General features: G+C 39.3%; 1 protein-coding gene across 2 annotated transcripts in view; it reads right to left on the bottom strand.

Moving 5' to 3' along the window:
- Positions 1 to 26,263, bottom strand: part of tnk2b (tyrosine kinase, non-receptor, 2b) — a 260,676-nt gene that overhangs the window by 191,524 nt on the left and 42,889 nt on the right. The window lies entirely within an intron of this gene.

Genomic DNA, 26,263 nt, shown 5'->3' with positions numbered 1-26,263 from the left:
TTGAGCAATGATAACTCAAAGATGTAGCAATTGAAAAAAAATCTTAGTAAGGAGTTGATATCTAGACATTTTCTGATTGGGGTGGTCATTTTATGGCATTTATGTGGTGCAAATGATAGTTACTACTTAGTAGTCACAATCTAGACGTCCAGAGATGGAATGCCTTATTACTGGAAGAGTTTCAAATAGAATTATGCAGAGTGAACATTCCTATAGAGATAGCCATTGATGAAGCAACTGAGGGTTGCTGAGCCAAGAATACTGTTCAGAGGAATCCTGAAGTAACCGTATGGGCTTTAATAATTAGTCTACAATAACTTCAATACATGTGTGTGGTGGCATGACTCACTATTGTTTTGATCCAGCACTCAACATGAACGTGTACATTATGTCCAAGGACAGCATCCTTTCTGTTGCGAATAAGGAGCTTATTAATGACATTTGTTCATCTATTTTTACCTTAAACATACCCAAAGTGATTGTCTAAGTTTGTACTTGGTTTCTGATTTACAACCATGTTACGAATTATTATTGTCATCTCATTAAACATGCTTTCAGGTTGAATAAAAATAAATCAAACTAGAAAATTACATTTCAGAAAATCATGCTAAAGTCTATACAACATTTCTAACAATGTAAACTTCCACCACCAGCCAATACACGTTTCATAAAATCCCAGCAACTAAAACTAATGAAAAATCCAATATCTTGCAAAAATGAACTGGACAAGAACTGTTATACTCAAGATTAGAGTAGTGCTGGAAAAGCACAGCAGGTCAGGCAGCATCTGAAGAGAGCAGAAAAATCAACGTTTCAGGAAAAAGCCCTTCATCAGGAATGAGGCTGGAGCCTCAGGGTGGACCGATAAATGGGGAAAGAGATGTGGGCGCAGGTTCTGCAATTCATGTGGTGGCAGGGGAAGGTGCTGGAGGGGATTGTGGGCTGTTAGGTGGCATGGACCTGACCAGATAGTCATGGAGGGAACAGGATTTGCAGAAAGCGGATAGGGGTGGGGAGGGAAATATATATCTCTGTTGACGGGGTCAGTTTGTAGGTGGCAGAAATGTCGGTGGATGATGTGATGTAAACCATAAGACATAGGAGTGGAAGTCAGGCCATTTGGCCCATCGAGTCCACTCCGCCATTCAATCGTGGCTGATGGGCATTTCAACTCCCCACTTACCCGCATTCTCCCCATAGCCCTTAATTCCTCAAGACAACAAGAATCTATCAATCTCTGCCTCTGACCCTATACAGAGGTTGGTGGGGTGGAAGGTGAGGATGGTGGTGGTGGGGGGGGGGGGGGGGGGGGGGGGGGGGGGGTGGGGGGGTACTGTCCTTGTTGTGTTTGGAGGGGGGTGGGATTTGAGGGTGGAGGTACGGGACGTGGATGAGATGCATTGGAGGGCATCTTCAACCATGTGGGAGGGGAAATTGTGGTCTCTAAAGAAAGAGGCCATCTGGTGTGTTCTGTGGTGAAACTGGTCCTCCTGGGAGCAGATGCGGCAGAGCTGAAGGAATTGGGAATAGTGGATAGCACTTTTGCAGGAGGTAGGTGGGAGGAGGTGTAACCAAGGTAGCTGTGGGAGTCGGTGTGTTTGTCAAAAATGTCAGTGTTTTATCAGTCACCGATGATGGAGATGGAGGGGCCCAGGAAGGGGAGAGAGGTGTCAGAGATGCGTTGGTGAAGTTGATCGAACTGTTCAACCTCCTCATGGGAGCACGAGGTGGTACCAATTCAGGCATCAAGGTAGCGGATGAAAAAGGTGGGGAGTGGTGCTGGCATAACTCCGGAAGATAGATTTCCCCTTCCCCCACCTTACCCCAGTTCCAACCTTCCAGCTCAGCACCATCCTCATTACCTGTCCCACCTGTCAATCTTCCTTCCCACTTATCCGCTCCAATCTATCACCTTTACCCCCACCTCCAACCACCTATAGCATTCTCAGCTACCTTCTCCCCAGCCCCACCACCCTCCCATTTATCTCTGCACCCCAGAGGCTCCCAGCTTCATTCTTAATGAAGGGCTTTTGCCCGAAACTTCAATTTTCATGCTCCTCGGACGTTGCCGGTCCTGCTGTGCTTTTCCAGCACTGCTCTAATCTTGACTCTAATCTCCAGCATCTGCAGTCCTCACTTTCGCCTAAGAAATGTTAGACTGTCTGCCTCTGTAGTGTAAACAGAACATCCAACAGATACAGATCATACGTTCAGGAGAAAGTGATGACTGCAGATGCTGGAAATCAGAGCTGAAAATGTGTTGCTGGAAAAGCGCAGCAGATCAGGCAGCATCCAAGGAGCAGGGAGAATCGACGTTTCGGGCATGAGCCTTTCTTCAGGAATCTGACCTGACCTGCTGCGCTTTTCCAGCAACACATTTTCAGCTCATAATACATTAGCCAACTTCCTGTCTGTAAATCCCACTGCCTCTTTATTTGCTAATGGTGGAGAAGAATAGAATTATAAAGGGAACTGACTCAGTTCAACAAAGAATTAAAATCCTGGTCTGTTAGCTATATAATAAACAGCAGAAGGGAATTTCAAAAACATAACTTTGATTAGATCTTGCTACTCGACGAAAGGACCATCTGAGAACTACTTATACCTATCACAAACAAAGTATTTCATATTTTCTTTGATGGGAGGAAAGCCAATTTATCAAATCATAGAAACAGAGAGGTATTGTCTTCCAGAAATCAGGCTGTCTCCAAATTTCCAGAAATAAAAATATTTCAATATACTGTCCTTTGTTTTAAAACATATGAAATTAATAAAAGCATTAGATTTTGTGGGCCTAAAATCTGTAGCCTCCAGTTTATCTGGAGAACATGAGAAATAGGAGGAGTTAACCATGTGACCCATTCTGCACTATTGAAAAAATACAACTTTGCGTTTTAAATGTTCTCATTTGTCTTACTTTTCTGCTCTCCGTTTTTAACCTTCATTTCATAAGCTTTTAGTCATCTATCTCAAAGTACAGTGGAGTTCGAACAGACATGTTATTTTTAAAAATTATAACTAGCAGAAGTAAGAGCTTGAGATAATTATGCATTTTGACACTCCATTTATTTTGGCAAGACCACCTTTTTTTTGGTGACTGTTGTATTAATTCCAAACACAACCTATCATCTTCGGAGTCTCAGCGTAAGATACATCAACAAGGATCCACTGTTCATATTAGCAGTTGACTTAAATATTATTTTAAACTGAAGTTTTAGTCATTTGATCATTTTAATTAACCCATTCACAGCTGCTGATAGAGCAGGAAGCATCTCCACAGTGCAATATGTTAGTCAAGATGCATGGACTGAATAGAGAAAAATGGGGAAACAGATGTAAGTACTGAATAAAAGCAGAAAAAAAATTTACTTGCCTCTCTAGAAACTTAAAAATTACTCAAATGAGGAATCAGCTGGATATTACAGAATTTAGAGGCTTCTTAAATCCTAAGTTCAAATAGGAGTACTGGCAATCTTGAGAAGGGCAGGGAAACAATCTTGGGAGGCTGGGACTACGCGTACAACTGCTGCTCTTGAAAAAACAGAACAGCATTTCAGGCTAGAAACGGGAGCAAAATCAACAACAGGAAATGTGCACTCTTCACATTTGTCCTGGTAAAAGGCCAACAATTATGCACAATGTCTTGGTTCAAGTATCACTCCCAGGTTTGAGCATGAAAATCAATTGATCACTCTAGTGCAGTACTAAGAGAGCATGCACTGATGAAAGTGCTGCCTTTCAGATGAAATGGTAAAACTAAGGCCCCATTAGTCTGCAATAGCAGATGCAATAAAATTCCATAAGAAAGGAACAGATCATCTGGTCATTAACACATTGCCGCACCTTAGAAGAGTACAAATTGGCTGCCAAGTTGCCTACATAAGAGCAGTGACAATACTTCAAGAAAAGTATTTAATTGGTGTAAAATACTTTGAGGTATCTTATCATCATGAAAAGCATTATATTGATATTTTATTTTCTTTCTATTCAGCTTTCACCAAAAGCAATCAGCAAAATGACAGTCAGTCAGTCAGTCAGATGCTTCTTGCTATCTTTGCGTTTTTCCATTCATATTAACTTCATCTAGTTATACTTTAAGTATAGGCAGATCAAACAGAAGGAGGAATTGGCCTTAGTTACGCATTTGTTGTCATAACACACACACTTCATTATACAGCTTAGGGTCTGAGCCAGTTTGATGTCCAAAGGTTTCAAATAAATGTGGAGCCCCAGTAAAAGTCATCATAACAATTGAAAGCTGCAGGCTACCACTAGATCGCTTTCACCTACCTGAACATTATACTGATAGAGTTTACTTTGTTAACAAAGTAGTGTATAAACACTGTGCAGGCTGTGGTCTGAAACTTACAATTTTTGGCAGTGTCAATTTCATTGAGTTTCACAGAGGATTTCTCTCACCAGATCATCCCAAATCCACCTCATTAACTACATACCCCCTTTCTAAGGTGCTCCTCTCATCTGATGCTAGCTCAATTGTAACACTTCTGCAGCTGGAAGGACTCAAATCACTTCATATCCTGGAATACACCAGCATCTTTGGTGCCAACACATCTTTAAAGCTCAATTGAATACTTGGTCAAGTACTGGCACTGTGGAGTTGCCCTTCCCTGGCAATATAATGGTACAGCAGCCACAAATTCACATTGCTTGCTGCTCAGAGCTGGAACAGTTGATATTTCCCGGCATACACAGCTCCACTTTCTTGCCCAGTCGCTGAATAACCACCATCCTTAGCTAAGATCATAACTAAGGATGAGGAAGCTAAGATGGTAGGATAGAACATGGATAAATCACTGCTACTTTGTTCCAATGCCCACTGGAGACCAGCATCTTATCATCCAGAGGAGACTCTCAGACAGGCATTTCCAAAAATATGAGCTTTTATTGACTGTTATCAAAAGCAAACAAAACACAGAGGTTGCAGTGCAGCCCACAATGCAAATGAAATGCTGGCATGATAACCAATTACTAAAGGATAACTAATGTCTGCTGCACCCAAGCTCTCATCCTCTGAGATCAGGTGGCAATTAAGTATTGTCTGGCTGGTTCTGCTTGACACAGTGGAGCTTCTTTATCCTCCTCCTAAGATTGCTCCTGTTCACCCTGTTCCTCAGCATCCAGCACATTATCCTATTGCCTGTTACAATTGCTAGGATAATGCAGCACCCTCTGCCTGAAATACATTACAGCATACCCCCAGACTGGTCCAAGCAGTGCAATTACATCTTCAACAACTCAGTCATCTGCTCCTTGTGAAAATAATCAAAGCATGACATCACTGCATCTGCACACCATATTAGTTAAGGAGTTAGAAATGGTGTAATCTGCCCTCATTACAGTGGATAGCCCTGTCCCCAAGCAACCAGCCTTAAAAAGCACCTACAACCTCAAATTTAGCAGGTATGAGAGAACAGTCCAGGACATAGGAGATGTGGTGGTTGCCCGGTTGGTGGGTGCACACTTCCAGGAAGTGGAATAACTGACTGCGGATCACCCGAACATTAATAGAATGCAAGCTCTTCCTGTCGATGAACTCTGCAGTGCTATTCTAAGGCCCTCAATATGAGGTGTGTAGTTAAGGCCATCCTGCAACTGTGAGAAGCCAGTTACGTTTCAGATTCCTAGTATCCCAGGGGGCAGCACTAACATCATCATTGTGAGTCAGAGACATCTTGTACAGATAGCTTCAAATCATTGTCTTGATGCACTTGTGGGTGCACAACTGAGATATCAGACACAGGTCACCTGTTGCTCACTGGAATAGGAGTTCAAAGCTGCTGTGCAACTTTCACCTTCCCAGCCACTTAGAGTGAAGCAACTCACCAGCTAAATGATCAACATTTATTTTGACCACTTCTCCCTATGTGTCAAGTCATATTTCTGTCTTGGGTGCGCTGTTATATTTCAGTGAAGCCCAACATAATCATGGAGGAACAGTACCTCATTTCTAACTCAACAGTGAAATAACAATTTCAGATCAAGAAGTGCGTCCTTTATTTTGATTACACTCCCAATCCAGTATCTTGTTTGCATGATTTTACTTTCAGCAAAGCTGACCTAAATTCTGCTATTAACTCTTACTATTCATGCCCACTCTCGATCAGTGTTGTTTTTCTATACCATTAATACACCTGTTGCCTTTTGCTCTGTGACATCCTTTCCAGACCTTTCCTGTTGCTTAACTTGCTCCTCATCTTTTTCTACAGCATAAAACGCATCACTTTCCTAAACTTGTTCTACAAAAGTCATACTGGAGTCAAAATATTTGTGTTGCTCTCTCCACAAATGCTACTAAACCCATTGAGTTTCTTCCTGTTTTTATGTCAGGTCTCCTGCTTCAGTAGTATTGCTCCTGGCTCAGGATTTCCTATCAAATTAGCAGTAAGGCCAAAAGTGTTTGCCTTTACTTATGTGCAAATAATACAGCAATTTCAGGCAAGGGTCATATGAACAGTGAATCTCAAATATCAAAAGATACTGTTTGAGCGACACAGCTTACATTGTCAAAAATAAATCTCTCATCATATCGCTCCCCAACTGAAATGAGCACTGGGAAGTCTTTCTGTAGTAGACATGAACAAAATTTGCCACAGAAAGTTAACATTTATCCAAATCACTCTTTGATGATGTAAAAGGTGGTATGTTAATTGCCACTAATCAAGTTTCCTGGTGCTAAAAATTAACAATTACATGGACAGAGTCTCAATCCTTCAGATATTAACTTTGTGAGAGATCTAAAAATTATACAGGTTAAAACATTTTACAGAACCTTTCCATTCATTTCTTTCTTCTCTATGATCCTGTCTTTCTAGACTTATTTGGACATTTTATCCCCTCATTCCACACTTCCCTTTCAATTCTTATACTAACCATTTCACAATACTTCAATTGCACTAGACAAGATTATAAACAGCATCTCTTGGGTCGCCTAAGTCACTGAAGCATCAAACTTTCTTACCACCCAATTACAAAACTTTCTAGGTAAAACACTTAAAATCTAATGGACTTAATGTTGCTGCGTTGGGCCAACTAGTTGTGCCTAATTTTGGACTTGCGACACACATTTAATGTTAAAAATGAAGTAAAAATTAAGTTATGTTAACCACTATTGTAGGGATATGGTGAACCTGTACTGTTATAGTCATCACCCCTTTGCTCACTAGTCTACACTAGCTCCCAGTATTGTGATTTCTAGACTTTAAATACTCATCCTTGTTTTCAAATTTCTCTGAGACTTACTCCTCCATATTTTGGTAAAGCTCCATCCCACAACCCTCAGAAATCTCTTCATTCTTTTAGTTCTGGTCTCCAATGCACTCCTGATTATTTTCAGTCTGCTATTGGTAGCCTTGCCTTCAACTAGTACACAAGTACTGGAATTCCATCCCTAAATGCCTGCACTTCTCACCTAAGCTGCTCTTTAGACTTCGTATTTTGACCAAGCTTCAGCCATAAAATCTTGTGGCTCTGTCTCAAATTTTGTTTAATAATCATTTTTGTGAATCATCTTGACTTTGTTTACTATATCAAAAGGCACAATATAAAATTGTTGCAGTTGCTAGCTCAAAAAGCAAAAAGACTGCAAACATTGGATAGTAGACAGACAGAAGGCTGAAAGAACACAGCAAGCTAAGTTAGCATCAGGAGGTGGAGAAATCAACATTTTAGGTAATAACCCTTCCTCAGGATGAGATATTGGACAGACATCATTATTATATTAACAATTTTTAAATAACTGTTCATGTTCATTTTTGTTGACTGTTTCTGGACTTCCAAATATAAACCATTCTCTGTCTCGGGCAAGTGGCCTGACCTTGAATGTTTCCATCAATGGCCTGATGCCACTTGCCCATGACATTTTACTCCCTCTGTGGCCTATGATATCCTTCTTTTGAGGGGTAACCCAAGTAAATTCATTGCAGAACTTGGAATTCCAGGTAAAAACTTTGCAAATCACAAAATTCCATTTTTGTCATGATCTTTAAACACTACAGGACAGCACATTTTCTTTAAACTGAGAAATCTATATGAAGGTCCAGGGCCAATTATACCAGAGATCCAACAGATAAAAAGAAATAGAAAAAAAACAAATAAAAATCTGTACGTTAGCTGTGACTCAGTTGTAGACACTATTACCTGAGTTTGGAGCATGGATTCAACTCCCGTTCCAGACGTCAAACATAAAAATCTAGGTCAAGGGCTCTTGTGATGCAGGAGTATTACCTTTACCTCTGAGCCAGGAGAACCAAGTTCAAATTCCACCTGCTCCAGGAGGTGCGTATTAGCATCTCTGAATAGGTTGATTAAAAAATATAAAAATCAAGCCTGACGTGCCACTGGAAAACCGAGGGAGTGCTGCACAGTAAGAGATACAGCCTTTTGGATGAAGCATTATACCCCATCTATCCCTTCAAGTGGATGCAAAGTTCAGACAGTACTCCTTACAAGAGGAGACAGGTTATCCTCAGTGACCTGGCCAATATTTACCTCCAAAGTAATGTTAAAAATACACATTATTTGGCATTTATCATATTGTCACTTGAGAGAATTTGCTATGTGAAAATAAGCTGTGGAGTTCCTTGCATCACATCAGTGGCTACATTTTAAAACTATTGATCAACTAGGGAGGTATTTGCGATTGCCTATAGTCATACAACACTATTTTTCAAAAGTATTAGTGGTCGATTTTAATTTAAAATCATGAAGGTTCTAACATAAAATAGGCTCTTGAGAAGATTAAGTTTTGACATCCTGGGAAAGAGCTCAAGAAAAGGACACACAAGAGTTAATCGGCATTTTTACATAGAGTGATCTGCGGAGTCCCAAAGGTTCAATGTCCATATAAATTGTTTCACCTATTTATATTTCCAAAAGCAGTACTGTTGATTTGAAGAAATGTTGACAACTTTTCTGACTGGATGGTGAAGTCAAGTTTGGCAAAATTAATACTGGAAGTCAACACATGGGATTCAGATTCATACAACTTGCACTATTAAATGGAAGCATACCTAAAGGAATGGCAATTTAAAAACTTCTGTTGAAAAGCATCAGGGTGCCGGAATTAAATTCTAATGTACCACAACATTAAGGGCATTATCTTGGGTTTATAATCCTACATGAAAATGACTGAGCTCAGAGTTTCTGATCTGCTTGCCTGAGAACACAGTAAGCACTCAATGTACTCACAAGGAAATTAGAAGAGTAAATGAGAGAATGTCATTCCCATAGTGCCTCTCCTCTCCAGCTGCTTTGTCATTATCTCAGCTGGGCTCAAGACATAGTATGATGAGAGTTTTGAGGAGTAGATATAACCTATTTAGAGCTGAAGTATAAACATGCAATGTGTTTCTGCAATGCAGCCTTTATATAATGTCCCATATCAGAAAAGAATTTGTGCAGCTTGCACTCTTGATTATGCTGACAAAATCTATGTTGACATGTCTGGATCACCGTTGCCCAATGAATGCTATATTTCAGAGCTAAAATTAAAGGAGGAATCACGGCTGCAGTAATAGCACAGCCATAAAATACAGGAAATATTATAGGGTTATACTCATATCTACCGAGTAATGCCAAGTCATATGATTATCATGGAACCAAATGCAAGTTTTCAAAGGGTCACAATGTGCACTTATCAATGCCACTGCTTTCAGTGTTGTAAGGTAATTAGCATTACTAATTCCACCAAACTGAAGTACCAACACAAGGTGCTTTTGTTAATGTTGTCAATAGCAACACATCCAGCAGAGGAAAGCAGCTGTTGTCAGCAATGTAACAATACCTGCTGTTTTCCTGGTTATAAATGGGTCAACTGCTCAGCTCACTAGGACAGGAAAGTGAAGTAGGGTATACTGGGGATTGGTTAGCTTTTACACTGCACTATTCCACAAAGTCTCAAAAGTAGAATCTCATTCAGATGTCTGCAAAGTGTAAAATTGTTGGGATTTAACAACTCTAAAGGATTAGGTGTAGATAATGTGAAATTGAAAGATTCAACAGACATATTACAACTCCTTACATAAACACACAAGTATTACATAAATACAAATAGCACAGACACAGGCATTTTAGTGTTCAGGATGACATAAAGCTATTCAAGTGACAAAGAATACCAAATTTTACCAAACATGCTTCAAGGGGCTCCAGCTAAGATGAAGTCTAAGACCTTTATACTCTTTGGTACATGCTATGATATCATAATGGTATCCCAAGCACAAGACAGAACACAATATGCCTCTTTTTCCAAAGATAAACTATCCCAAATACATGGCTGTGCATTGGCACAGACTATTGGATGGTCTACAGTACAATCCCGATTCCTTTCTTATTTCCCATTTCTGTCCCTGGACATTTTCCCAGGGGTATCCTCCCTTACAGACATATGTTACCCTAAACCAAAACTTCCACCCCCTATCCTCTTATTAAAGAGGTGGCATGGTGGCTCATTGGTTAGCACTGCTGCCTCACAAAACCAGGGACCTGGGTTTGATTCCAGCCTCATGCTACTGTCCATGTGCACATTCCCCCGGTATCTGCATGGGTTCCCTCTGGGTGCTCCAGATTCCTCCCATAGTCCAAAGATGTATAGGTTAGGTGAGTTAGCGATGCTAAATTGTCCATAGTGTTCAGGGATGTGTAGGTTAGGTGCATTAGTCAGGGGTAAACGTAGAGTAATTGGATAGGGGAATGGGTCTGCGTGGGTTACTCTTCAGAGGGTCGATTTAGACTTGTTGGGCCAAAGGGCCTGTTTCCACACTGTAGGGATTCTATGATTATACAAATAGGTAAACACAGTTTGTATTACATTTAGGCATCCATAGCCTTATATCCAAACAAAAACTAAAAGACCTAGAAACTGAAGATCCTTTTGGAAGTGGACCTGCACGGACTTGTGGACATGTTGAGTTTGGGCCCTTTTTCAGGGAAAAAAAAATCTTGCTTGGCCCGAATGAAAAAAAAACTTTTTCTCCTGAGGTGCCAAACTTAGCATGTCTCCAGGTTTGTTCAGGCCCTTTGTGGAAAAAAATCTTCACATATAGATCCATTTGGGGTAAACAAAGTTTTATTCCAAAGGGCTCAAACAGACCTGAACAAACCACAGTGAACCCAAATACCGAAAATGTCCTCAGGACTAACCAGTTTTCGGATAAAATATTTCCTAGCTGTATTATCAACTCTTGTGATTAAAGATGTCTGTAGAAGTGTGTTGTCCATGATTTTTCTTGGCGACAACTTGACTTCGATGGGCCGAATGGCCTTACTTCCACTCCTATGTCTTATGGTCTTATGACCAACTGCTCGTTGCTATCACTCCACATCATCCACAATCAATCGGAGCTTCCTTCCTCTCTCTCTGCATTTAAAACTTAACTATGGGCATTTGTGTGGTCATGAAAGCTGAGCTAGATGAAGTGAACTGGCTTCACAGGCTGGTGGATAAATCAATAGATACACAGTGACAAACATTTAAGGAAATATTTCAACAAACTCACAATAAACATATTCCCACGATAAAAAACAATTGTAAGAGAGGACCCACCATCTGTGATAAACTAAAACAATTAGGGAAAGCAACAGACTTAAGGAAAAAAAACATAAAAGTTCACAAAAATGAGTGGCAGATCAAATGATCAGATTATAAAGAATGATTAAAAATTAATCAGGATGAAAACATTAAGGTTAGCAAAGAAGCCAGCTACAAAGGCAAATAATGGATAGCAAAAGTTTCTTTAGGTACTTAAAAAAGAAAAATAATAGTGAATGCTGCTCTTCTAAAGTGAGAATGGGGTTAATAGTAGACAATTTTAAAAAGGAGCAAGAAATGGAGAAAAAGTTTGCTTCTGTCTTCACAAACAGGTGTTAATGAGAAAGTGAAAGGGAGCAAGGAACTTCATGAAATTACAAACAGGGAAGTCATACAAAAGGAGCTGCAAACAAGTCACCTCTTCCTAGGGACCTCTTCCTTAGGGACTTCAAAGATTGTTAATGAGGTAGTAGATGTATTGGTGTTAATTTTCCAAATTTCCCAAAATCTAGAAAATTCAAATCAGACTAAAAAAACAAGAAGCTGTAGGCCAGCTAGCTTGATGTCCATAAGGAGAAAGGTGTTAGAGTTGATCAGTAAAGAGATTATAAAAGTTTTTATTAAACACTTTAGCAAAACTCAAGAAGAGTCAGCATAGTTTCACAGGGAAATCATGTTTAACCAATTTATTAGAATTCTTTGAAGGAATAGCATGAGCTATAAATAAAGGACAGCCAGAGATATTTGATAAGATGCCACAAAAGTAATTGTGGAAAATAAAAGCTCATGATGTATGGATAACACATCAGCATGGCTAAAAGCAGAGTTGGTTGATAGAAAAGAATAGGCATAAATAGCTCTTTGGTAAGGATGCAATAAGTGGAGTGCCACAGGGGTTTGTGCTACATCTCAACTTTAACAATTTACATCAATGAACTAAATGAGGACAGTGAATGTATCATAACAAAGTATGCAGATGACACCAAGATAGGTTGAAAAGCAAGTTGTGAAGAAGACATTAGGTAATTAAGAATTGATATCAATTGATTGAGTGAACAGACTATGGTCATTTTATGGATGGAGCATAATGTGTAAAAAATGTAATGTCACTAACAGTGACAGGAAGTATTAAAAAGAAGAATACTACTTAAAAAGAGAATAACTGCAGAAATTGAGATTTGGAGGCATTTAGGTGTTCTGGTACATGAGTCACACAAAATTAGTATGCAGGTACAGCACACAATCAAGAAGATTGATAGGACGTTATTTTTTACTATGAGAGGAATTAAATATAAAAGTAAGGATGTTATGTTTCAGATATGGGGCATTGGCCATACCACATTTCAAGTTATGGTGGACAGTTTTAATCTCCTTATTTAAAGACAGGTGTAAATGTGTTGGAGCTATTCAGAGAACAATATACAAGATGAATATCTGGAATAAGTGAGTTGCCTGAGGATAAGCCCAGCCTATTTCACTTGAAATTTAGAACAGAGGTTAAAGTATACAAGACCTTGAACATAGTCTTGATAAGATCAAAGTGAAAAGGATGTTTCTTCTTCTGAGTGAGTCCAGAAATAGGAGGCACAGTTTTAAATTAGGTATCATTCTTATCGGACAGAGATGAGGAAAATTCTTTTCTGAAGTTTGTGCAACTTTAAAACTCTCTCCAGGCAGTGGAAGCAAGATCATTGAATATTTTTACGACAAAGGTGGTTGGATTCTTGTCAGGCAAAAGAATCAAAGGTTGTCAGAGATAGATGGGAATGTTGAATACAGTTTAGCCAGGATCTTATTGCTCAGGACAAATGGTTTACTTCTGCTGCTATTTCATATGTGCATGTTTGTACCTGGCTTGCAGACTTCAAAGTACCTCGACTTGGCTAATGTGGCAATGCACTTGTTAGCAGTGTATGGCAGAACACCATTTCTAGCAGTGAATTTCTCGCCAAATAAGTTGTTGTAAATTCACATTGCCAAATAGTCTCTCATGCAATATGAAGAGTTAGTTTGCATAGAAGACAGGGTTTTCACCCCAAAAGCTATAGGTATTTTGTTTAGCAAAAGATATGCACATAGCCTTTTTGTGATGCACCCACTATTTCTAAAGTCATAGGTGTGGCATTGAGGAAGATTTTGTTGATAGAATCTGATTGAGAGAATCTTTAATGTAAATAGTGGTCATCCTGCCACATAATAGGACATTGTTTAGGAACAATCTCTTAGTGAAGAAACTTTTTCTGCAAAGTTGGGAGTATCTAGATGGGGAAGTTGAAAATTCAAGGCAACATCACAGAACCTCCTCAACATGTTGATTGGTGTTCAGTTAACAGTCTTGATCTCGGCTGGACTGGGGCAGACATGACAGAATTTATTCCTGATGAAGGGCTTTTGCCCGAAACGTCGATTTCGCTGCTCCTTGGATGCTGTCTGAACTGCTGTGCTCTTCCAGCACCACTAATGCAGTAAATGAGCCCACAAGTTTTTTTCTTGGCTGATCTTGACCTGGTCTTAGTGCTATTAAATACAAATCCACGGCCATGACATTGCCAGCAACATAAACATAGATGGGATTTTTGAAAATGTACATTGTTATGTGCAAGGTGCATTTTACTATAATGCTATCAATTGGAACAGCTCTTAGGTTATTGATAGCTCAAAACGGTAACTGTCAGAAAATGTACCATCTATCCAGTTTCCTAAATTTCACGTGCTCCTCAGATTCCTCTGCAAAATAGACTGACCAGTAGCCTTGTTTGTATCTGGTTTTGTAAAATTTTGGATTTAATTTTTCTAGAAACAGTATTTTCTGTGATAAGTTACTCAGTTATAAACAGTATCAACTTTCACCAACGTCTCATTCAATCAAGCTAATCTAATTAACACGAAGTCCACTTAATTTGTTTTGATTTGAAAGCAGCATACTTTACAGAAGAATACCACTCATGCTGTTATGCATAGCAGCAAGGTGAAACTGCTAGTTTTACTTATTACTGTAAAATTGGAGATGACTTTGAGACATTGCACAAACTCATGAATAGGTCTAAAGGCTCACTTGCATTCTTGAAATTGCCCATCCACCTCTATTAACTGAAACTCTAAGATGTCTGAAGAATGTAACGAGAGATCATTTTTAAATATGTGCCGCATTCCTACACTTCTTAAACAGACAGGTACAGTATAGTATAAATAACCTGTACAATTTATTGTACAGTTAGCCATTGCTTAACATATTCTTGAATTATTACAATTTCAATTACATCATGCAATCCATGTTCAGCTACCATGTTATCCTTCTCAACCAGAAGACATTCATAGTGAACACAGTGAGTATAGTATAAGAAACAACATTTGCTTTATTTAAAATAAAACAAACCCTATTTACCATAAATAGAACTAGTAAAATCCATTCACTAGTTTTCAAGTTGTTCAATATTGTTCTGGCCAAAGATGCTTGAGCTCAGTTTATTAATTCTATAAATATCTTTTATGGTGGATAACAAGATATGCTCTAGTTTTAAAACTGTGCTGTATGAATCTGGTCCTTGCCATAAATGAAAATGTTGTGACACACAGCATGCATATATTTATATAGTAATATTCACCTAGCACTGTATCATTTCATGGCAAACTAATGATGAAACCAAGCTATCAAGTAGATATTGGGGCAGATGACCAAAAGCCTGATCAACAAGATAGATTTGAAAAAAATAGTCTTAAAAGGAGGAAAGCAAGGTAAAATGAAGTGAAGGCACAACCAACAATGGTAAACCAATTAAAATTGGGAATGCACAAGAGGCCAGAATTAGTTGTGTAAAGATCAGAGTTGTGGGGCTGGAGAGGATGGGGAGTGGTAATTTGACGAGTTTGAGAATTATGTCATCTAATGAGATTAATATGTTGAAATAGCAGACTTGAATAAGTGAAGTTAGTTAACAAAGACAACAACACTAAAAAAGGCACATATGTTCATAGTAACAACTGGAAACTATTAACAAACCCTCAGAAATTCCAAGAAACATCTTGGAAGTTATCACCAGAAAATAAAACATGCATCTCATTAATAGAAAGTCTTTCACTCAAAACACCTTTGAAACTCACCTGTCCCCTCCTCCAAAGGAGCATCATTTTTCTGATGCAAAACAGAATCATATATCTGGTCAACAAAGATTTCAAGAGACACTAATACTTTCCCTTGTAGATCATCAACTCACACTTGGAGTAGACATCTAAAGTGGGGATGCTCAAAGGTTTAAGGTGAGAAGGGAAAGATTTAATAAGGGGAAATATTTTCATGCAGAAGGTAATGCAAAAGCTGGTGGTAGAAGCAGGTACAATTATAACATTTAAAAGGCATCTGGGTGGGTACATAAATAGGAAAGGTTTAGAGGGGTGTGAACCAAACGCTAGCAAATGGGACTAGATTTATTTAAAATATTTAATCGACGAGGATGAGTTGGACCAAAGGGTCATGTTTCCATGATGTATATCTATGAGCCTATAAATTTAAGAAAATATCTTCCAACAAACATTAAAAGCAATTTTTAAAATGTAATGCTTTTACTACAATTATAGAAGCACATATTCAGATTATTTATGGCATATCACCAGGCTTGAGAATAACTGAACATGGGTGATTTCAGAATTATCCAATTCCCTATTCTGCACGTCCAAAAGGCTTGCTCAAGAATACACAATAAATTTGTAAGTTCCCTATAGCACAACCTGCACCAATCAGTTCTAAAGACGACTCATTGGACTCTGATTTCTCTCCACAGATACTGCCAGACCTACTGTGCTTTTCCAGCAATTTCTGTTTTTGTTTCTGATTTCCAGCGCCTGTAGTTCTTTCTGTTTTCATTTAGTATCTAACTGATGATCAATATCAGATTTATCACAATTTTTCACTCAAGCAAGATTATTTTCTTTTATGGCTACTTGAGAAATGATTAAACACTCAATTTGCCGATCCGTGTAATGTGTATTTTATAATACAGGTATTGCATCAGGAAATTTTATTGCTACTCCATTACATAAGAACTGGGTAAAAGATGCCCTTTAAATAGAAGATGGCCTATAAAGACCTGTTACAAAAATGCAGGAAATAATTTTGTATAACATCTGAATTCATGTTGTGTAGGCAACACTCAAATACATACGAAATCAAGGTTTGCCTTAACTATGAACTAAATTCAGCAATTAACTATCCACTGCAAAGTGCACTTAACTGTTAATTTTGGACATAAATTAACCTCCATTTGAAATATTGTGCCAATATTCCTCAAAAATGACAAGTAGGGGATGATAAAAAGCAAAACGTTTCACCACAAAGTCAACTATGACATGAAGAATGCCAAAGAATAAACTGGATTTATTCACTGTTAATGCAAGAATTGAAATAAAAGCAAAACCCAACATAAGTGTTAAAAAGTCAAAACAAATCTCTAGCTATTTCTATTTCCATCAGATACTTGCACATTTCTTTTAAAAACCAAACTATTTTCCTGATTATTTATCACACCACACGTATATTCTAAGTTTAGTAAATATACGAAGAGCAAATATAGAAATAAAAAAAACACACTGAAGTTAGAGGGCATTCACAAGTATAACAATCCCACGTTTGTTACCTTTCACATTTTCCTATTCTCTAGTCATACATTTAGGGTGTAGGTTTGCTCGCTGAGCTGTAGGTTTGATATCCAGACATTTCATTACCTGGCAAGGTAACATCAGTGGCGACCTCCAAGTGAAGAGAAGCTGTTGTCTCCTGCTTTCTATTTAAATGTTTATACTGGATGGGGTTCGTGATGATGTCATTTCCTGTTCGTTTTGTAAGAGGTTGATAGATGGTATCCAAATCTGTGTATTTGTTTATGGCGTTGTGGTTGGATGCCAGGCCTCAAGGAATTCTCTGGCATGTCTGTGCTTCGCCTGTCCCAGGATAGATGTGTTGTCCCAGTCGAAATGGTGGGTTTCTTTTTCATCAGTGTGTAGGGCTACGAGGGAGAGAGGGTCATGTTTTTTTGTGGCTAGCTGATGTTCGTGTATCCAGGTGGCTAACTTTCTTCCTGTTTGTCCTACATAGTGTTTGTAGCAGTCCTTGCATGGAATTTTGTAGATGACATTGGTTTTGTCCATGGGTTGTACTGGGTCTTTTAAGTTTGTTAGTTTTTGTTTGAGTGTGTGTTGGTGGGTTTGTGTGCTACTAGGATTCCGAGGGGTCTTCGTAGTCTGGCTGTCATTTTTGAAACTTCTTTGATGTATGGTAAGTTGGTTAGGGTTTCTGGCTGTGTTTGGTCTGCTTGTCGTGGTTTGTTCTTGAGGGATCTGCAGACTGTATTTTTTGAGTATCCGTTCTTCTTGAATACGTTGTATAGGTGGTTCTCCTCTGTTTTCCAAAGTTCGTCTGTGCTGCAGTGTGTGGTGGCTCATTGGAATAGTGTTCTGATGCAGTTTCGTTTGTGGGTGTTGGGATGGTTGCTGGTGTAGTTAAGTATTTGGTCAGTGTTTGTCGATTTTCCGTATACACAGGTTTGTAGTTCTCCGTTGTCCTTTCTTTTGACTGTGACGTCCAGGAATGTGAGTTTGTTGTCGGTTTCTTCCTCCTTGGTGAACTTTATGCCTGTGAGGGTGTTGTTGATGTTAAATGTCTCTTCTATCTTGTTTCGTTTTGTGATGACAAAGGTGTCATCTACGTAGCGGACCCAGATTTTTGGTTCTATGGTTGGTAGGGCTGTTTGTTCTGGTGTTTGCATTACCGCTTCTGCTATGAATCCTGATAGCGGAGATCCCATGGGTGTGCCGTTGGTTTGTTTGTAGATTATGTTGTTGAAAGTGAAGTGGGTAGTGAGGCACAGGTCCACTAGCTTCATGACGTTTTCTTTGGCAATGTGATTGATGGTGGTTGAGGTATGTGAGATGGTGTCTTCTAAAAGTATGGTAAGTGTTTCCTTTGCCAGGTCGATGTTGATGGAGGTGAACAGTGCTATTACGTCGAATGAGATCACTGTTTCATCTTCCTCTATTTTGGTGTTTTTGATGATTTTTAGAAATTCCTGGGTGGAGTGGATGGAGTGCTGTGACTCTTCTACTAGATATTTCAGTCTCACGTGTAGTTCTTCGGCCAGTCTGTAAGTTGGTGTTCCGGGTAGTGAGACTATGGGTCTGAGGGGGGGGCTCTTGGGTTTATGGATTTTTGGTAGTCCGTAGAATAGTGGGACGTTGGTCCCGTCTGGTTTCGTTTTCTGGAATTCCATCTTGCTTTAATTGTCCTGAATGGTGTAATTTTCTTTGGAGATATGTAATTTTGTTTCCTAGTTGAGGGGTCGGGTCTCGCGCCACCTGTTGGTAGGTGTTGGTGTCTGCGAGTAGTGCATTGGCTTTCTCTATGTAGTCCCTTCTGTTCAGGATGACTGAGTCGACCTTTGTCTGCAGGTAATATAACAATGTTTTTTGTCTTTTTTGAGGATTTCTAGGGCTTTCTTTTCTAGCGTTCAGTTTGTCTCCTTCCCTCTTTCGGCTTAGAGTAGGTGCAACTGTCTGGAACCCCATCCAGGGCAAACAAATAGAAAGCAGGAGACAACAGCTTCGCTTCACTTGAAGGTCACCACTGATGATGTTACCTAGCCAGGTAATGAAAGGTCTGGATATCAAACCTACAGCTCAGCGAGCAAAACTACACCCTAAACCTCAACCTGAGCTACAAATCTAGTCATACATATTTCAAATCCCCACAGCTCTCTAAATTTAAGTTTGATGCTTTAATTTGATAACTTAGAGTCATAGAGATGTACAGCACAGAAACAGACCCTTCATCCAACTCATCCAGGCCAACCAGATATCCTAATCCAGTTCCATAGCCTTCTGAACCCTTCCTATTCATACACTTCATTAAAACATGGCTCTTAAAATTTTAGGAATCCATTTCAAACTTTATAATTCTCATTTATTATCAAGAGAATTTTTTTCTTCATTTTAGAAAGAGAGTGAGTGTGTTCTGGACTGCTGTCCATTATTGAAAGTGAAAATGAGTGATTTGAATTATTGACCATTCCCTAAGTGGATTCACAGAATACTGTGCACTTTTGTTGTCAACAAGATCAATTAACTATGACTGATAAAGGCTAAATACTGCAGATGTTGGAAATTTGAAAAGCACAATGTAGATAAACTCAGTGCTGGAGGAATCTGTACAGAAAGAATTATAGTTAATGTTTAGAGTCTGGTATGACTTCTTCAGAATAAGCATATTGATGTATTCTTTTTCTATAACCTCTGTTTCAAGTCAGTGCTTTTGTTTAACCTCCACCACTCACACCCAAAGGTATCCAGATTAACTTGACCATCTCTGGCACGGTGGCAGAGTGGTTGGCACTGCTGCCTCACATCGCCAGAGACCCAGGTTCAATTCCCACCTCAGGCGACTGACTGTGTGGAGTTTCCACATTCTCCCTGTGTCTGCGAGGGTTTCCTCCTGGTGCTCTGGTTTCCTCCCACAGTCCAAAAACGTGCAGGTTAGGTGAATTGGCCATGCTAAATTGCCCGTAGTGTTAGGTGAAGGGGTAAATATAGGGCAATGGGTCTGGGTAGGTTGCGCTTCAGCAGGGGTGTGGACTTGTTGGGTCGAAGGGCCTGTTTCCACACTGAGTAATCTAATCTAATCTCTGCTGTTTTAAGGTGAGAGGGTAAAGATTTAAAAGGGATGTGAGGGGTAACTTTTTCAAACAGAAGGTGATGCATGAATGGAATGAACGGTCAAGGAAGTCATGGAAGCTAGTACAGTTACAACATTTGAAAGGCATCTGGATGGGTACATGAATATGAAGGGATATGAGCCAAATGCTGGCAAATGATTGTAGATTAATTTAGGATATCTGCTTGGACCAAAGGGTCTGTTTCCATGCTGTACATCTCTATGATTCTATGACTTCTCTTCCCAATATTTTGTCACCAAGGTTATTGCATACTGATTTTGTCTCCCTTATCATCTACCTTAGACACTCCTTGCAAATCCACCACTCTCAGAACCTTACCAAACTCTATCACCTCCCACGATATGTCTTTCTGCTTTGATTCTCTACTCAGCAAGCTTTCATTGCTGTTGGGGACCAGCTTAACTGTCTCCTTAGCTCTGCTTTATTATGCATATGCACCACCCTAGCTGTTCACCTTGATACAACTACTTTACTCTCAAGTCAGAGAACCACAAACAAGTGCACGCTGTGCATGCCCCACAGATATTTGCTTCAATATATCAATTATAACTGTAATGCACTCAAATTAATTTGATCCCATCTCTAGAATCACCTCAACAGAAAGGACAACCCAGGATGGTATTTCTCTGGCATAAATTACTCCTTCAAACCAGTTAGTTCATACTTACATTAAAGGATTTTGTTGCATCTAAAACCATCGATATAGCCTTCTCTTTGGCTCTGTCCTATACACTTTCCCAAACTTAGAACTTCCAGCCAGGGCTCCAACATTCATATGTTGTCCTATTGCTATCATGCAATTACTCCCCAAATATTGTTGTTTTAGAATAATCCCCAATGGTATTGGATTGGGGATCAAACGGATTATTTTAATCTTTAATACCTACTGCAAAGCAACTAAATGCCAAACAATAATCTGGATTTTATTTTTACAGCCATTAATTATTTAAGAAATGCAAAAGCATTGACATTTCACTTACAGGAGGTGCATATATACTTTATGTAATGCATTGCTGGTGGATTCAATTTACCTTCCACTTATGTGGAAGCTTGTTACACAGTCACTACCCATGGCTCAGTTGGAAACACTCACTTTTAAATTAGAAGGTTCAGGCTCAGGTTACACTGCAGGGGCTTGAACACAAAAATCAAGGCTGATGCTCCAGTACACTAATGAGTAGTATACTGTTGGAAACGCATGATTAATCTCTCTTAATTCAAACTATAAAATCTCATGGCAGTATTTCAAAGGACTGTGCCTTGATCAATATTTAGGCTGAATCAACATTACCAGACTATCTGATCACAATCAGTTGTTTGTGAAAGCTTGAAATACAAATTGATTGCCACATTTCCGACATGACAATGGTGACTACACTTCATAAATTCACTCTACACCAGCATCCCCCACAATGACATCGCGACAACAGCCTCCGTACTCAACACAGACTGCTAATCTCCAAACACCATCTTACAACTCATCTGCTTTATCCTTGATCACAACGTCTTCACCTTTGACAACCAATTCTTCATCCAGACACATGGAACAGCCATGGGGACCAAATTTGCACCCCAATATGCATCATTTTGCAGAGTTTTACATGGATTCATGCTGCTTTTGAGCAAAATAAAATGTAATTCTGCAAAAATAAATTCACGCTATAAGCTTATATGTGTGCACATGTAGGAGCGACAGATTGAGTGTGCTCGAGGCAGAGCGGCAGAGAGGCAATATGCGTGAGAGGGAGCATGTATCAGTGGGAGTGCAGGATTTGTGTGTGCGCGCACATAGGAGAGAGAGCTTGTATAGGAGGGAGGATAGTCTTGGAGGATGGTCACCCGAAGGCCCGAGGCCGAATATCTCTGACTGCTGAAGAGTTCCCCAACTGGGAAGGAACACTCCTGCCTGGTGCTTGTTGTGCGGTGTCCATTCACCCATTGTTGTAGCTTCTGCTCGGTCTTGCCAATGTACCAAGCCTCAGGGCATCCTGCCTACAGTGTATGAGATAGACCACGTTGGCCGTGTCACATGAGTACCTGCCGCATACATGATGGAAGATGTCCCCATTTGCAATTGTGTTACCTGTGTTGATACTCTAACATGTCTTGCAGTGGCTGTAATACAGTGTTGTCGTTGTGAAGGCTGAGGAGTTTGCAATGAATTATGATCTGTTTAAGGCTTGATGATTGTTTAAAAGGCAAGAAATGGAAACATGGGGGAGGTCTTGGCGAGGTGCTCATCATCATCGATAATGTGTTGCAGACTGCAAAGAACATGGTGTAATCGTTCAGCTCCCAAGTAGTACTGGACAATGAAGGGTACCCAGTCTGTTGCAGCCTGTGTCTGTCTCCTGAAGAGGTCATTCCGGTTTCTCGCTGTGGCACATCGGAACTGGCGGTCAATAAGTTGAACATCATACCTGGTTCTTATGAGGGCATCCTTGAGCATTTTCAAGTGTCCATCATGTTTCTTACTCTTTTGACAGATCAAGCTGTAAATTTTTGACCAATAATCATTAAAACCCAGATTTTAAAGTGGTCAAATCACAAGTATCGATGTAAGTCACAAAAGAAGACATTTACGTAAAAGCTGTTAGCATTTTAGATTGACATAGTCGTCTTCAAAACAGTACCAAAATTGCTATCTAAAAAATTAAAACTGCATTCTTTGTCACATAGTGCAGGAAATTCTGATGCAGCTGAACCAGTCATAACAAATACAGAGCAATCAGATAAAAATGTTTGGTCACAAGACCACGGCTGCTGAAAGAAGCCTGAACTTTTTATTAAAACAAATCTAAATAAACATGACAAACTTTACAGCAAAATCAATACCACTCAATTGTTCAGAATCTGCCATTATCAAACAAGACATTATCATGCTTTCCATACATTAGGTGTGTAAATATATTGCAGTGTGGCACTGAGCCAAGGTTGTAAGTTAGCTGATCAGAGCCAACGGTAAAAGGAAGTTACTTAGCCAGAGTTCACAACCCTGCTCACTTATCTAGTAGGTCCTGATGTTATGACTCCTGCTGCTAATATTTTAAAAAGTCAAATAGCAGTGATTAACTACACCATTCAATTTCATATTTTAAAACAATTTTCTCTGTATAGAAAAAAAATAAGCAAACCAAGTGCCAACAACCTAGGACAATAGTAAGTAAGTACATAAGGATATATTCTGCTTACACTTTGCCCACAAAATCTCTTATACTTTACAAGATCTTGAATTCACTTCTCCTTCCAATTCATTTTTTTTTCTGGGGCCAAACCAAAAACAGGAAAGCCACAGCTCTCTAGGATTCACTTTAATTCCAGCTATAAGAGGTGCAAGATTTCATGTGGATATTTCCAATAGCTTTTGGCTAAGCAATCTCCACCTTTCCTTTGAAATGCTATGGCTGTGGACTCAGCTCACACTTTGGAGTTTCACCACATTCCTGCTTAGTGATCTAAAACAAAAACAGGAACACCCTTGGCTCCTAATGGTCTCCACGCTCCTTGTTCTGTTTGGAATGGAATACACTGCTTTCTTCCTTAACTGACTCCCACAGTTCCTGTGGAATTTCTGGAACAAATGGCTGACTGACTGTATTCTGAGATAAAATAATATAAATAACTTTATAAAGGAAACCATCCTAATCTCATTCATCTCCATGGAAACCTAATATCTGGGGGATACTCTAAACAGAAATGTAAACTGATTAATGGTATCTTCAAAATAATCTTTCAGTCCTGTGACCCAAATGAAGAATTTCTTTCTCTAATGGGTGTAATTTCTTCTTTCAAGACTTCTTTGTTCCATCGTTTCCTTTACTTACAGGCTGTTAACTTCATGTTTGTCTGAGGATAACATGTTTATTAAAACCTTTTACTAAGAAAAGTGTAAACATCTTGACAACTCCAAAAATGCCAAAATGATTATCCTTTGTCTAAAGTTCAGTGCCCTAAGTCTGACCTTATTGAATAAATAAAGTTGACAACTGGTTTTGATTCAAACTCAGTCCCAATTTGCAAATTAAAAGCTATATTCCTAAAGTATATGACTTATGAAACCACCACTAAACACTCTATACGCCATTATAACTAACCACGATGCACCCACCCCTTTCAATCAGAATGACTAGACTGGCCACCATGGTCTGGTTACGATTGAAGTCATTGTTCTCAGGAAAGGGGATGGAGAAGAAAACAATATATTAAGCGAAAAACAGATCTGCATCCACCAAGTATGGAATATGGCTTGTTCGTTTACACCATTTTTTTTTAGATTAGATTAGATTAGATTACTTAGTGTGGAAACAGGCCCTTTGGCCCAACAAGTCCACACCGACCCACCGAAGCGCAACCCACCCAGATCCATTCCCCTACATTTACCCCTTTACCTAACATGGCAGGCAATTTAGCATGGCCAATTCACCTAACCTACAGTTTTGGATTGTGGGAGGAAACCAAAGCACCCAGAGGAAACGCACACAGACACGGGGAAAATGTGCAAACTCCGCACAGAGAGTAGCCAGAGGCGGGAATTGAACCCGGGTCTCTGGCGCTGTGAGGCAGCAGTGCTAACCACTGTGCCACCCACTTTTATTAATTGTCAATTTATATCAATTATGTTTTTGAGAGTCCCTCGCCCTTACCACAACAGTTGCTCAAAATTTCTAAAAGGTACCAAATTTTCGAGTTAAGAGTTCAATAAGACCTGTTACTTAAAGGTACAGTCCACTTAGAAGAACTGAAAGAACCTTCCATACACAAATGTGCATTTGAAGCTCACTTGCCCATTTTCGGAGTATCCCAAAGCAATTCACAGCTATCAAATGACTTCTAAAATGTAGTCACCTTTGTGCAAACACAACAGACAATTTCTGTACAGCAAGGCCCCTCCAATATTTATAATAAGTAAACAAGCTAAACTTTTTCTGGACTGAAATTTTTGCCAAGCCACTAGAAGAATTCCTCTGCTCTTCAAGTACGGTTATAGGATCATTTACAGTCAACCATAATAGAATTTTAATTCACAAAAAAAAATTTAGAGCAGGCCATTCAGTTCTCATGCCTCCTCTAACATTTGTTAAGATCACGACTGATCTGATTGCAGCCTCACCCTACTTTGCCCCAAATACCCTGAAGGTTCTTGACTCAAGAGAGTGAGTATGAATCTACTTCGGCATTGAAAGTACGTCATGTTTCTACCTCTGCCATTCTGGGGAAAAACAGTGCTACAGACTCTCAACTCTCCAGGCAAAAAGAAGTTCTCCTCATCTTCATCTTAAATGACCTCTCAGCATCCATCTGTCAAATGCACTGAGAATCTATTTCTGAAGAAGGGTCATCACACTCAAAACATAATTTTTTTCTCACCAGAGATGTTGCCAGACCTGCTGAATTTTTTCCAGTAGTTTCTGATGTTTGTTTGTTTCAGATATCAAGCATTCACAATTCTATTACAATAAGAATCTAATCTGCTTCACTAAGATCTTCTAAGCTTCAATGGATACAAACCCAACCTGTCCACCATTTCCTCAAACTAACCCACTCATCCCAAGAATCAGTTGAGTGAACCTTCTCTGAACTGCTTTCAAAGCAATGATGTCCTCTTTTTTAAAAAGGATCTAAAAAAAAGGAGACTAAAACTGTACACAGTACTGTAGATGTGGTCTCTCCAAAGCCCTGTATAATTGCAGCAAAATGTCTTTACTTTTATATTTCACTGTTTTTGCAATATAAGTTAAAATTGCAGATGCCTTCTAAGTAACTTGCTGAATCTGCATACTGAACATTTTTTGTGATTCACATACCAAGACACCAAGGTCCCTCAGTACAATGTGAATTTTTTTCAACTGAAGAAATCTACACATTCCTGGATTATACTGTATCTCCCTTTGTAGATTCCTTATATCCTCCTCACAACTTACTTTCTTACCAATCTTGTTAACAACAAATTTAGCAACTGTACATCCAGTCATTCCTTTCAGCCAAGTTGTTGATATATAAT

Source organism: Chiloscyllium punctatum, chromosome 6 (assembly GCF_047496795.1).
Source record: "Chiloscyllium punctatum isolate Juve2018m chromosome 6, sChiPun1.3, whole genome shotgun sequence".
Lineage (NCBI taxonomy): Eukaryota > Metazoa > Chordata > Chondrichthyes > Orectolobiformes > Hemiscylliidae > Chiloscyllium > Chiloscyllium punctatum.
Note: the sequence above shows the minus strand (reverse complement) of the source record. Positions and strands in the feature narration are given on the sequence as shown.